General features: G+C 41.6%; 1 protein-coding gene and 1 long non-coding RNA gene across 3 annotated transcripts in view; one reads left to right on the top strand and one right to left on the bottom strand.

Annotated features, from left to right (window-relative positions):
• HIPK3 (homeodomain interacting protein kinase 3) overlaps positions 1 to 1,637 on the bottom strand; it is a 77,248-nt gene extending 75,611 nt beyond the window's left edge. The window contains exon 1 of the mRNA XM_068399642.1: positions 1,404 to 1,637. The gene's annotated coding sequence lies outside the window, so the exon portion shown is untranslated. The remainder of the gene's footprint in view (positions 1 to 1,403) is intronic.
• On the top strand, positions 726 to 13,791 carry LOC137662903 (uncharacterized). 2 transcript variants are annotated; one of them, XR_011048072.1, is made up of 4 exons: positions 726 to 855; positions 4,565 to 4,620; positions 9,861 to 10,077; positions 10,738 to 13,791. It is a non-coding gene; the product is annotated as an uncharacterized lncRNA (long non-coding RNA). The 2 variants fall into 2 exon arrangements; XR_011048073.1 differs by lacking the exon at positions 726 to 855 and adding an exon at positions 2,221 to 2,710.
• Positions 13,792 to 15,336: the final 1,545 nt, after the last annotated feature.

The following is a 15,336-nucleotide window of genomic DNA, read 5'->3' as shown; positions in this document are numbered from 1 at the left end:
TCACACTCCAGCCAAGCTTTTCTACTTTGCGCGAAATCGATCAGAGCATAAACTTTTTGTAAATGATGTAATGGGAGGTAATACTGGGTGGAAAAAAAAATAAGCACAGAAATAGGCATTGCTATCAACAACTGCAGCTTAATTGTCTCTCATATTAATATGTTTTCCCACAATTTAAAGATACTAAAGTAACTGAAATAAACAAGGTCATATGCAAGCAGAGAGATGCAAAAACATCAGAATGCCACATAATTTCTGGGGAGGCAAGGCTGGGAGGCTCGAAACAGCTTACCAAGTTAACAGGAAACCATTGCAGTACTTGGCACTGACATTTTAAGGCAGACGCAACAGTTAGTAACAAAACTATAGCCTCAAAAGAACTATATTTATATACATATGTAAGCACACAGTACTGACAATTGAGGGCTTCGTGTAAATTAAAAAAAAAAAAAAGAAAATTACTATTTCCTACAGCGTTAAACACAAGCAAAGGCATCTGCCAGTTTTATAATTGATACCACGACGAAGCAAGAACCAGAACCCAGCATAATCCCTGCTGCAATCATTACGTTAAAGCCACCAGCAACAACCCCCTCTGTTTTTACAGTGCTGGTTCTTGGGAACTGACCAAATTTTAAAGCGTCAACTTCCTTTCCAGTTGTTTTTGTTTATACCGGCCCCTCAGCACCATTTGCTGCTCTCGCCCCAGCGCCAGCTTTCCCCACAGCGCAGAGGAGGGGGTCCCGTGGGTCTCCTCCCGGGGGGGGGGGTCAGGGCGAGGGACGGGGGTCGGGTCCCGCCGGGGCTACGAGGAGCCAGCCGAGGCGGAGGCAGCCGAGAGCAGGACCCGTAACGGTAGGAGCTGCCGCCGCGCCCGGGCGCCACCCGCGGGACCCCCTGCGCGGCGCGGGGGAAGCGGCCGCCGCCGGCCGGGCGGCCCGAGCGCACCATACAAGGAGGCGGCCGCGGCGCGCCCGGGAGGGAGGGGGGCACGGCACCGCCGGAGCCCCCCTGGCCCCGCCGCCGGTAACGGGCGAGTCGGGCGGCCACGCCTCTCCCCCCCGGGCGGCAGCGGCCTCGCCCGGCAGCCGGGGCCCCGCCGGCAGGGTCGGGCGCTTCCCCGCGCTGAGGAAGGGGAAACTTCGGGGTCACGGCGGAGCAGGCGCCGTCGAGGGCAACGGGAAGAAGAAGCGGCGCCGCCCGCTCCCCGCCAGGCTCCGGCAAGGGCAGCGGCGCAGCGCGCCTACGCGGCGGCTGCCGCGCCGCGGGGCAGGGGGGTGAGGTCAGCCCCGGCCCCTCGCCCCGGAGCCCCCCGCGGGAAGGGGGCGAGAGCCGCAGGCGGGCAGAGGCAGCGCCCCTCTCTGCCCGCCGGGGACGGCCCCGCTCCTCTCCCGGCCGCTCACCTTCACGGATCGGGCCGCGCTGGCGTCCGAGCTGGAGCTGCCGCCGCCGCCGCCGCCCTGGGCATGTTCCGGGAGCACCCCGGGGAAGAGCCGCTCCGGCCGGGCTCAGCCCCTCACCCCCGCCGCTCCTGCCGCCGCCGCCTCGGCCGCTGCCATCTTGTCCTGGCGGCTGGGAGGGAAGAGCCCCCGCTCAGCCCGCTCGGCAGCCCGGGCCTCCGCCTCATCTTCCCGGGGAGGGACCCAGCCCGCCCCCGGCCGCCGCCTCCTCCGCCTCCTCCCGCCTCCGCCGCTGCCCTGCCCGCGGCGGCCTAGCGGCGCCCGCCGCCGCCCATCGCCCCAGAGCTGCGGGAGGAGGCCCCGCCGAGCGCTGCGGAGGGGGCCTGCGGGCCGCGCCGCACCGAAGCCCCGCTCCGGCGTGCCCCAGCCCCGCGCCCAGCCAGCGGGGCCCAGCCTGCGGGGCTCTCCCGCCCGCACGCTCCACCGCCCGCCCCGGCCCCGCGCCTCGGCGGTAGCGGCAGCGCCCCCGCCCGGCCCCGCCGTGCGACGCCCGCCGCAGCCGGGAGCCGCCCGCGCCGCCGCCCTCCAGCTGCCGCCCCCCAGCTGCGAGGGTTCCCCTCTCCCGAGCGCGGCGCGGCCGCCCCGCGCCCTCTCAGCCCCTAAGGGCTCCCCCGCCGGTCACAGCTCCCCTGGCTGGGCCGAAGCCGGCGCTGTAAGTAATGCCGGGCGCTTATCCCGCCCTGCCGCACCGGTGGGGCGAGGCAGGTGTGTGGCCATAATCTCCCCTAGCAGCAGCTTAGCGACAGGGCCGAGGTAGGACCCTCTGCCTTTTCGCCGCCAGCTGACGATCCACCTGGGAAGCCATGTGAGGACACCTTGAGATGCCCCTACCCCTAATTCTCCTCTGCCCATCCCGGTCTGTCACTACCTGGAGGAAGGCAACCTCGTGCTTTTGGAGAGCTCCCTGAGGAGCACCTGTAAAACCCCTAGCAGTCCTCCAGCAACGGCAATCCTAATCATCAAACACCAAATGGTGAGCTCTGCTTCACCATCTCATTAGCTGCCAACTCCCATAGTCCTCACAGCTACATAATGATGAGGAAAGTGGCGTCAGGAAAAAGATTTGACTCAAGACCTGCAGCCTAGAAGACGACAATGTGAGAATGAACGTGTGAACTCCAAATTCATTTAAATGAGTGCTCTTTATAAAGAGGCTCCCCTACGCAGCCCTGAGAAATAACTGAAGCACCAACCTTCTAGAGCTGGTCTGCCATCTTTCCCGGATGAGCAGTCCCTGCCATGTTAGCCAGGTACCACCAAACGCACCCTTTGCTATACAAGTAACAGGACAGAGCAAATGTAATGACCATTTTGTGCCCCACGTTACAGTTTAGCATTTTGCTTTGCTCAACTCTTGACGAAATAACAGGATACACCCTCAGTAACAACATGTCTCTAATATTCTACATCACTTAAATATTAGTGGTTGGTTGTAGGACTGGTCAACTTCTGCAAAAAGCATTCTTGACCCTAAATAGTATTCAGCTGATGTGGGGCAAAAAAGGAATTTCTGTGTGCCTATAAAGTAGTTAGCCCCGAGATAAATCCACGGCTACAGCTACAACTGGACATCACGTACTCCTCCACCTCTTGCCAAAAATAACCAACAATTTCTTTATTTACTTGCACAACTACATGTACTCTCCTATTTTTCTCTCACTACTTGGTCCAGTATTTGCAATGTGCGTCTGCTTGATTTTAACCTTTATTTATGTCCAATCCTTGTAACAAAGATTGTTAGGATGCTAAATCAGAATTTGAATTAATTAATTGGAGAAGACAGAGGAGTTATATGGAAGTACTAAAACCTAACATCAGAGTTACTACTGTGACACCACCAATACTCAGTCTTGTAAGTAATGAGACATATAATTTAGGGGTGGGGGAAAATAGGTGGGTGTCAATGTTAGTAAATTATAGCTCTCAAGAGCCGTTCATCACATCTTTTTGCTTACCGATTTTATAAATACTAATCAAGCTTCTCTTCACAGATCTCCTAAAAAACAATGTCCTACAGAATTATTCAGATGCACATTTTATTAACATATAATCTATTTTAAAAGACTAAATATTGATAAACAAAAATGTTTATTGTTGTTGATTACTTAACCATACAAGCTCTAAAACGACTTAACAAAATAAAGCATTAAGTACATACTGATTCAATCTGTAAGTATATTTCATCCATAAACATAAATTGGCATATATCGCACCCCAAATTAAATGCTACTGAAAAAAAATCCTCCTTCTCAGCTACTAGTCTCGACATAGTCTTTACAGCTGTCTTTTAGGAACTATTTCAAGCTATTTTCTTATTTTTCACCATGCAACTTCTTATAGTTTGACAACCAAAGCGATCCAAATATGGTTGTAAACCTGAATGATACTGATCCTCTAAAAACAGACAAAATTATGACTCCAATGCTCCACTGACACATTTGCACAATTTTTGTCAACTTTAAGAAACAGATTTAAATTTAGATTTAGAAAAAAAGCGGGTGATTTGGGGGTGTTTAACCACTCCTGTTGTACTGGTCTCCCTCTGGAGTTTTGAGTTGGTGACGTTTGCTAAATCTCACCACTGTCAGTTTTGTCCTCATGTTCCAGTTTTTGTTAATTAGATCAAGCTAGACTTCCACTCAGCCTGCAACAGGAGTATCCTCAACGTGTAATCAAACTCTTGAATCTCTTTGAAACTCCTTCAGTTGCTTTTGTGGAGCACAGCATCCCTCTGAAGATCCATTATTTGCCGGTACTTGGGAGCTGTTTCGATTAAAGGCTTCCTTGTGCTCAGTGCAAATTTCATCATACTTAGGACTAAAGGGCCCAAACAACAGGAAAGGTCCAGCTAGTGCCACTGCAAGCTAAAGTGCTGAATCTCCTCCTTCAGTCAACTACTCGTAAGGCTTACTTTGACCACAGAAGGGTTTTTAACTACCCACAACATGCAGTAAGTCTACATAAGATGTATCAGTGAGTTTTAAACGCTCTGATGAACATTTCTATCAGAGGTTAAATACAACTGGGTTTGAGAAGCCCTCGCACGATTTTTTTGTCATCTGAAAAACAGTAAAAGCTTCCTTGTCCTAATTTTCTCTTGGCAGGTACATTTGTGCTGGCAGGCAACTGAGGGGTTAATAAGGAAACTTCTGTTACACCTGTAAGTAATGTGTACTACTGATACCATTTGGAGGGGAGTGTTTTGTTTCAAAGTACTTAAGCAACTCAGTGGAAAGAGGCCCATGTCATTTAGATTCATTTATAAACTTCAGCATTGAAACACACACCTCCATAGGCTCTTTGTTTCTCCTTGTTTCTATACGTTTGCAGAGGATAAGCAGGAGTTAGGTGTGAGTGCTCAGAGTGGAGAGAAGAAACAGAAGTTATAGAAGAAGATATTTCTAATAGATGTAACCTATTATGCAGCAAAAAGAGATGATCTGAGGACAAACACAGGCTACAAGCTTTTGGCAGCACACCTAGCAATGACATTTTGTGCTATTTTTGTTATCAAAATCCCAAGCGTAGTCCCAGTCAGAAAATGCTTTGGCTAGAACAATTTGTTCTACTCATCAAACTGCTATAACCTATATCATGAAAACACTTTTTACAGCCGGTATGAGTTGTTTGTACCAGCTTATGAGTTGTTTATATCAGCTGGACTCTTAATTCTTGAACGAACTTGAGTCCTGAACAAGGCTGTGCTATGAGAGCTGCCCAGATGAGCAAAACCACATAGATAAGGATGGGAGAAGGCAAGACCATAGGGCTGTAATTCCATCCACCAGGCCCTTCACTCAGTCGCTAATAACATAGGGTGCAATTGCATGAAACAGCAAGCCACACTCAAAGTTCATCACTGTGAAAAGGGAGAGAACCGGTCTCTCAGAATTTTCTTGATCTGCTCTCCACACACCCAGTTAAATTATCCCAGTGATAACTCTCCATTGCTGGCGTTGAAACTCCCATTTAGCAGATTCAACTCGCCCAGCAAAAAAAGGGTTTTCTTGGCTGAGTTGCATCAGCTCAGGACAACACTCAGTGTATGTCAGAGCTAACACAAAGAGGAAGGCAGGGTTTTTCCTTGTAGGTATTGCTGCACAGACTTCAGTTTAGTCTTCTGGGTAGAAATTATGAAATCCAAACAACTCAGAAGCATGCTGGTTGGCAACGCGTTGTTGTGACCACTGAAGGTATCCAGGCTGGAGCAACCTGACCTGAAGAGCATGAGCAGCAAGTACAGATCAACACAAGGAGGGTGGAATAGGGGAAGGTTCCACTTCAATTTTTATTTTTTTTTTTAAACTTTCAGGCCATAGTCTTTAGTCTTTCCCACAGTATTCAGCAATATCTGTTAAGCAGAGAATTAATTTGTGGTAGGATTTCAAATTATAGTATTACTTTACAGGTTTGTTTTTTTTTTTTAACTGATGTAACTGTCACGGAAGTATGACATACTATGACAAACAAGCATTCAATGTGGTACACTTGGATTAAAACTTTTCAAGATCTAAATTCCTGCTGAAACCTGTAACGGGATCAGAGTTAAACTGATAAAAAGTGCTTTTTTAAAACATAAAAATTTAAATTTACACTTTCCACTGATTACCATCATGTTCAAAAAACATAGTTTTTTGAACTAAACATAGTTTTGAACTAAACATAGTTCAAAGTTCCCCAGATCCCCTCCCCATAGATTTGTTTGCTAGACATACCCAAAATCCAACCCTCTGTTGCTGGGTGTAAATGGAAAATGACTTTCAAATTTAAAGCAAACATACACTTTGCTCTTTTTGCAATAACTGGAAGGTCAGTTGAGAAGCCCTGTATTTCCCCAATTAAAAAACTCACATGGGTTTCTCTATGCAGTTTACATTATTTAAGTCATTTGCAAAAATAAGCAGGGATTTTCAAACACAAATTTCAGCTTTTATTTCCACATCATTTTTTTTTGTGTCAAAATACTTTCTTTACTAAAACAGCTTTAATATAGGACTAAAAAAAGGAGGGAGGAGAGGAGGCATTTTGTTTATTGCTTGCTGTTTAACTTGCAAGTTAAACAGCCTGGCTCCTTCATAAGACTTAAAAGCTGCAAAGGACAGAAGACACCTTCCATGGGCTAGTGGTGGTTTCTGGGGCCTTGTTCAAGGGGCATGCTCATGCCGATGTCCATTTCATGAAGATATCACCACTCCCTGTGGATCTCCCAAGGTATGCATGAGGAGCGATCCACTCCTGTGGCTCCTCCAAAGAAGAAAACCAAACTGAAAACGTTCTTCCGCTTGCCCGTCTTTCTGCTTGTTTCCTCCTCAGCCCTTAAAACCCAGTTGTAAGGAACCTCACACACCATCCTGACATTGCTATTTCAAATTCTACCAAGTGTTAATGGTAACTCTTAGGAAGTTAACTTGTCTTGCATGCAAAGATAATGACAGGGTGACTAAAATGGTAAGTCTTAGGAAATGCAGAAGAAATCTTTAAAATCTTTTTGGTTATCATGTAGAGAAAAGCTGGCTGACTTGAGATGAACTGCCTCTTCTCGCTTTGTAATGAACGCTTTCTTTAAGAAAAATAATGAACAGACGATTTTGTGCAAGGACTTACAGCTTTCCAAAAAAACTGTCAGTGCTCACCAAAGACAAAAAAAAACAGCCTTAAAGAATTGTTAGGTTATGTTTCTTCATTGAAAAATTAAAACAAACTGCAGGAAACCTCTGACATTTCCTCCGATGCAACCCAATAGAAGTGTATTTGAAGAGCTGGTGCTGAGGACCTGCTATCCATACTAAATGAATACTAACATCCACTCATGGTTTGCTCAGTCCAAGGTTGCTCTGTGATGCAACCAAAGCATGGTAAATTAAGGTTCACAAGAGTATGTCTTCAGAAATGCACCCCTCATCCAAACCAAAATGCTAATCCCCTTATTTTTCACACAATCACAGAAAGGCGGTATGACTACACTATAGAAGAGTAACATTTATGTATCAAGCAGCAGAAAAAACACAGGTGTGGAAAAATATCAAGGGTTTATCTTGAAATTACATAAATAGTTACCACTTCAATTTAGGATTTGCAGAACTTTTTTCTTGTAAAGTAATTGTTTGTTTTCAACCCTATTGTTCTTTCAAGTGCCACAGTTGTTGAAAAAACCAACCGGGACAACTATATTCCAAAAAAATGGCACCCTGCCAATTGTCACAGATTATTTTGTTTGGGGATACTGTGAAATGCTTCTCTGCTTGTGCTCGTTTTATATCAATAGGTGTGGATTTGCCAGATGCTTCATCACTGTGTCTTAAACTATGTCAAGTTCTTGTTTGTATTTACAGAGGACCATAAAGAGTGAGATATTTTACAGATTAGTTTAAACATCTTCACTGGATCTTGTAAATGATAATGTATCAGGGTATTGTATTTTTCAGTCTATATTTTCATTTTCAGTCTGTTTTTCCTCTTTGTAAGAGCCACAGAAGTAGATCATTCCTCAGGCATATACCTCAGGAGATCCACAAGGAAAGGGTGTATCTTCATGAAATGTATCATGATAATGTAAATTTGGAGTTTGACACTGTAGATTTTCTTGCAAGAGTCTTTCTAACTAGCTGTTTTCATGTAGCTATTACCCTTTGTGGTGTCTGAGTGTCTTTCACATAAGTATATTTAATATTCACATTTTTCTTCTCTCCATCAGAAAAATAATTTGAAGTGATTGCTAGGATTAACAAACGTTAAATGTGTACAAAAATCCAGTATGTTTCTATTTTTGAGACAATTGTCAAGGACAAATATAATATTTTACAATAGCAGAATACTACACAACAAAACTGTAAGAATCTGATATAATCTGAGAAAGATAACATCCAAGGCAATCAATGAAAAATAAGAATTATAACACAGAATCACACTGCCAGATTTAAAAAAAAAAAAAAAAGAAAATGCAGCTTTAAAATTGCTGGTATTAAAAGCTACACTTAATTTGGGACCCAAGTAGTAAAAATAATCCATTACCAAATTAATGACATCAAAACATTGGGAAAAAGTATTTTTACTTAACATAAAAAGTTAAAAACACATTGAAACACTTTTTCTATGGAGGAGAAGAATGACTTTTTAAAACAAAAAACTTCTTTCAAACTAAAATTCCAATGATATAGTGCTAATTTGTAAAATCTTTAATATAAAATATTGTACTTTTTACTGTTGTTTTGAAATGAGCATCATGTCTGCACCCTACACTTCAGAATATTCATAGGGTACCATCCACTAATATTACCAACCATTTCATTTTTACAGTTGAGTAATCACTTCTTTTTTTAGTGACTGATACATTGCAAGATCAAGGGTTGCAGACAGATGAGCACTACAAATGTTCCAGCTGACCTCACTTTCCAAAATGCATCATTCCTACAAATAAACGTCATTAAACGTAAGCGGGCAGTCAAATTACAGAATTAAAACATAATCCTGCGTTACTCAAGTGAGTAGTTGCTCATTAGCAGGTCTACTGACTCCAGGAAAACTATTTACTTGAATAAAGATTTCTGGGGTTGTGCTTTTGGGACATATTCCAAAGCCTTTTAAAGTAAATAGCCTGATTAACTGACTCCTAGTTTAGGCTGATGTTTTATCGTGGCAAAAAAAGAAGTTTTATCTTAATGGAGAATATATCACTCTCCCCCACAAACCACAGCAGACAGGAGTGAAGCCTAGTTTAACTCTGGCAGGCACTGAATCATATATCCAAGCCTATTTTAGAATTAAATGGAAGAAGACCTCGTTGGATGGACCTGGGTCCATCCAACCTCACTGTGAAAGCACTTGAGGACTGAGCCAGGGCTTTGCTATCAGCAGCTAGAGTCCAATCACATTAAAAACAAAAAACCAAAACAAACAAAAACCTCCTTTTGTTGCACTGGTGTAAGGTCCTGTTACTAATCTGTCAGTGGCACAAATCCTTCCTGAGAAGCAGTTTTACCCGAGTCAATTTGCACATGGCTTGCAAATGTTCACCTACACCCTCCCTTAATAGTTTAATACATCAGGACCTTATCTATATGTTCTCCTACTTTTTAAAAGCAGATATCTTAGAGTCTTCCTTATTTTCCCCCTCTGAGACATCATTAATGAAATACCAGTTTAAAATATCTTCTAAAGATTTAAATTACCACATTAGAGACTCTCCTCCTAGAATGAACAACAGAAAAGGCACATTTTAATTACATGAGTTATGAAACCAGATCAACCCATTATAAGGAAAAAACTGTTTCCTTCTTTAGCAAAGAACATATTTTCCTACAAATGTGTTTATTCTGAGATACAAATATTCTAACGATATTTTTCCAAATGTTAAAAAACTAACTTGTGCTTATTTTTTCTTATTTTTCTGTTCCAAACCAGTAACAGTCCAAATCTGTTCCAAAGGAAAACGCGACGTTCAGCAGTAGTTTAAGGAATTGTTTTGACCGAGTGAAATACACCATGTCCACTCCTAGTAATGAGACACTTGGCAGAAAGTATCACATCACAAGAACAACAGCAGCAGACCGTCATTATGGTCCACAAAATACTGTAACCTCTGAGCAATCTCTCTTCAAACAATGGAGGGGAAGATAAGGTAACATTTCTACTTAGATAACTGCATGTGCAGTTGGTGGCGGCGGTGCTTCAGCCTGTAACGTTTTAAGTTTATAAGAATTTTAATCATAGGAAAAGGTTTATAAATATTTTCATTTGCCTTTTTTTTAACATACTGTTAGTAAGACTTAAAGCTCATGTTTTCTGACTTAGATTACAGAGACTTTTGTTTAAACAACAAATATTTTAGTGTAAAATACACTAAAATATCATCACAGTATCAGTTTTTGAAGATGACATGTCTACCGATATAACATTTTAATTAGATTTGGGGTGAAGGCAGACAGGAAATCGGTTTGTTTTTCTGGCTTTATCATCTTTTGATATAATTACCGCTCTCTGTTATTGGAACAGAGAGTACAACCCTACTTATATATGATCCGATGTTTAAAAGTAGATGGCAGAGCAGAAGTGGAAAGGAAAATAGCAAATCTGTATCTATAAATAAAAACATGGTCATAGACATCGTGTCATGCTCAACACTAAAACGAACGGCGATGAGATACAACAGGTGAGAAAATGAAGGGACAGACTGCAAAGCATCAAACATTATTGTTATGTCAGAAGACCTGAGCCTTGCTAGATCAGGATGAGATTTCACTGAATGTGTACATGCAAAAGTTTTAATGTTATCTTACAGTTTTGCAACAACAATGAAATGATTTTGCTGTAGCTTCTCTTGGAGGGGATCACAAATAATGGAAGAATTGCCATCAGGACAAAGAGGCACAAGAAAAGGCCCACAGCATCAGTCTCAGATGCTACTTAAAACAGACTGAAGGTCTCCAGAAAACAGGATATTGGAGGTCCTTCTACAAATATGTTATTTTTGTCAACACTGTACTTGTCACTTAGAAAACACAGTTTCTACAGTTCTAATACGTGCACTGAACCACAACACCATTTTCAGATTTATTTTTTTTTTAAATACAAACTGCAACTCCCAGTAAGACAATGAACTGGCATGTGTTACATAAATAGTACATCTGAGAGTAGCCAGATCTTTTAATTAAAAATATGCTTTGTTACTCAATTGAATTTATTATTCAATTTCATAAATGTTAAACACTGTAATCTATAGTTCTTATTCTGGATAATACCTCAAAATGAGTTTAAAGTGCATCCTGTGAAGAAATATATCACCTATCACTCATGTTTCACAAAAATACCTAAAAGCAGATCAAGGTCATAGCTAAAAGTGCAACTGTTAGAGCACAGACTGAAATACCCCAAAATTAAGGCATGAAAAAGAGCAGAAAAAAGCACTACTTAATCAACAGGTATGGACTTTTCAACCAACCTTACAGAGTAAAAGCAGCACTGTTTAATTCATTGAATGTGTTTTAAGGTATTTATTTTTGAGCCATAAGTACTTAGTGTACACACGCATAGTTAGTTTTTATTCACTTGTTTATCATTTATACTTAAGCAGAGATTACAAAGCATGGGAAAGGACATGCAGAGGTCTTGGGAAGCGGTGTCCCAGACCATAGAAGTGGAGTCATTACTTGGAGGGAAATCCTGTGGGTTTCCCCACACGACAGACGTCCCAGGCGGAGGGAAGGTCGTTGTTCAGCACAGTCTCCTGGCATCAGCGGTGGGCATCACACAGGGTACCACATGCCACACTCCAGTCAACAAGCAAAAAAGCAGTCCCATTATTAGTTTTGCTCTCCTCCCTGTACCTTGTAGAGTTTCCTTTTATACCTTGTTTTCCTCTTTGTAGTTGTTAATCACAAAATACGATTATTATCACCACCAGCATGATTAGCCATTAATCATAATATATCCAGGAACAGGCCAGGGGGATCCACCGCATCAGGGCTGGGCATAAACTTTCTAACATCTGACTGTAGAAAGGAAGCCAATGGACAGTTATACACAACACAAGCAATACTGGCTAAATGAATTCCTGGTGCAAATCCATTATGGTCAGTAAAATTACTTCTAGGATGAATATGGCTCCAGATGCTTATTGATTACTGAAGAAAATTTGCACACTGAATATTTTATTTACCAAGTTTCTTACGTATACAGCTATTAAGATCAATGCTGGAATAATAGTAAAAGTTCCATTTTCACTCCGATATCTCCTGGTGCTTTGTGTGTTGTAACTACTACATAAAACTCAATGAAAATCACGTAATGCTTAAATTAAATTACTAATTAACAGGAGTTAGTAGAAATACACAGAATATTAGTACTCATTTTAATAGACATAGAGACAGTAATGTTCACAGAGTAGCGAATTCTGGTCCACATTATGGACCAGAATTTCATGGTCAGGAGTCACCTAAAATATGAAACAAAACAAAGGCTTCTGAATTAAATCTCACAGAGCTTGCTATCTAAGTATCAGACAAGAGACAACAGATGGACTCAGATAGAAAAAGGGGGTATACAAGGAAAAAGGAGACAATGTTGGCCAGCACTATAGGCAAAGTCATATCAGTACACCAGCTGCCCCCTTGCCTCAGGAGTCCTTCTTTCCTGAAGGAAGAAAGTTTTTCAGTGCCAGTGTTATTCATTATTGTAGGGCTGCCAACATTTTCCCTCTCCTGAAAGACAAAAAATGTGTATACCATGTAAAGCCCAAGAAATATAATACTAGTTTCACTGAAGTCTTCAAAAAGTACATCGCTGACATGGGTGGAATCAATTTTACTCTGATATTTTCCCGTTTCTTCAAGCACTGATTACACATGTATCAACATACCCTCAAAAGCCAGTACTTGGAGATCAAAATTTACTGAAAAAAGTATAAACAGTGTGGTTCCATTCATCATTACATGCCATAAAGACATAGAAATAAGCTTTTTATAGCCTGGCATGATGACAGCTATTTACTTGTGAATTTAAAAGCAATACAAATATTTTTGTTTTAACTCATGAAATGTAACTATCAGTTGTCAAACATTCTTTACCATTTAAATGCGTTTCTTTAGCAGATGCAAATTCATGTATTATACTAGAAACTAATAACTATTTCACAGTAGGGTATGAGTAGATCTTCATTCATTTTTTATTAAACAGTTGTATCTATTACATGTGTGAAAGATTGCTTTAGCTGCTTATATGAGGCTTTTAAGCCAGAATGGCATTCCACTCAGCAGACGGTACTAAAAAGCACTAGTTTAATTCAATAATTACTTCTTTAACTTTCTCACGTTTCAATTCCAAGCTCAAAACATTATCTTTAATTAAAAATACAATAGGAAATTGCCTAGTTATCTAGTTCTTTAACAGCGTACTTCTTAGTATAAGGCACTTAAAACCAATTTAATCAATATCTGTAGCCTTTGCACTAAGTGGTGCTTAAAAATGAGCTGGTTAACTCATGTCCCTTAACTGATTTGCTTTACATACCTAAGAAAAAAAATCAACTCCTAGCTGTATTTCTGATCAGTGATGGAGTATCTTGATTGCAGCAACCTGGTCATGTATCCTTTTCCCCTTTCATTTCAGTAAGCGTATCTTTCAACAGTAGCCTCAGAAATGCCTTCTGGTCTAGCAGACTCAATTCTGTCATTTCTAGCATCATTTGCATTTACATTATTTACAATGATTTTACATAGCCTTTTGTACCTTATTACCCTCACTAAGTGACTGTGGAATCTAACTTACTCATTAAAACATCTTTGCGAAGCTCCTTTCTGAATACTGCTTTTCATTTAGTTTCTTTTTCTTTTCAGAGTATAATTTTTAAAGCTTGACGTTTATTAGACAAACAATAATGAAGTTGTGAAGCTTCCAACGTGATTTATTTTTGAGACCTCTTTCTAACCTTTTAATTTAAATCTTAATTTGGAATTAGTTTAACATGAGAAAGTGAAATCTATTCTCACTCTAATCCTAAATCAGTGTTATCTCAGAGAATTATTTTATCTGAGCTACAGAGTATGTATTTTACCATTAAAAGTAACCTGTGGCAGTGAATATATCTAATGCTGCTAAAAATAATTCATTTCAGTCCACAGAAAACTCACAACTTCCTATTTCCACAAATCACAATGAGAAGTCCACGTTTTTTTCCTCCAGACACCTTCTTAAAATAATTTTGTCTCTCTGTAGTCGTTCTCTGTTTACTGGTCTTGCTTAGCGGATGCTAATGGGTACCCAGAAATGAGGTAGTTAACACATCCCCTAAAACGTTTGCTTCGACATCTGTAGAAAGATTCTTCTACCTAGGACACATGATGACAGCCTTCAGAAGTAACTGAGCTGCAGTATATAGGAAGAAAAACATGATTTAAATGCAACAGATTACATTGCAACACGTTGACATTATTTATTACAAATATCTACAAAATCACTACACTTTCATGAATACCTCCAATTTAGTTGAATCAGTCTTTTTTAGTAGGAAACCAGGTTTAATCAGTATTGTGCAGAAAATAATGATAAATATTGCAAAACTTGCTGAACTTAATCTAGGTACTGATTAAAATTAAAACTCTCCGAATATTTTATTCTGTAAGAGAACCTTACAAATATAATCCCATCCCTGGCATTGGGAATGTGCAAATATTGCAAATTGTGTGGTTTGGTTTATGGTTTTGTTCTAAAAAAAATTAAAAAATAAAAAAAAAAAAAAAAAAGCTGTTTCCTCTTCCATTGATAGTCACTCCCCTATTATTAAAGCTCTTGAAATGGGCTTGTCTCACAAGGCCAACTGGTACATCCCATCCCACAGTCAGGAGTGCTGACTGACAACATCTCAATAGCAGTTTCTGACCAAGCAGTGGCTCAGGAATACCATGGCTGCTGCCAATCATGTATTCATCGTGTTGCTCAGTTATCTGAAATGCTTCTTAGCAGGCTGGGAATGACACCCACCAACGACAGTGGATGTGGGGAGCTGCACCCCGCCATCATCTAGCAGACAGACAGAAAGAGAAGATACTCATGCCCCAGAGCTTAAGTTCATCTTTGTCTTCCTAGCGGCAAGCTGGGGGGTAGTAGTTGTACCATTTTGCCAAGGACTTTTCAACATTCTTCAAACTGTCCCCTTCAGTCATGGAATGAGAGGCATACGGTGACAGATTTTGCAGTCACCTGCAGAATTTCCTCTCACTGATGCCGTTTCAATGCAGAGCTAAACCGGCCATGGATGTGTCCACAGTAGCTGTGGTGTTGCTTTACGTCCCTGATGGTCCATCAACACGGCAGGACTGAAAACCAGCCAAGGAATCAGAGGAACAACGGAAAAATCGTGCCATTTTTTCCCTATCAGAAAGCT

The sequence above is a fragment of the Nyctibius grandis genome, chromosome 4, assembly GCF_013368605.1.
Source record: "Nyctibius grandis isolate bNycGra1 chromosome 4, bNycGra1.pri, whole genome shotgun sequence".
NCBI classification, from domain to species: domain Eukaryota; kingdom Metazoa; phylum Chordata; class Aves; order Nyctibiiformes; family Nyctibiidae; genus Nyctibius; species Nyctibius grandis.
The sequence above is the reverse complement of the archived record's forward strand: the minus strand, read 5'-3'. Positions and strand labels throughout refer to the sequence as shown.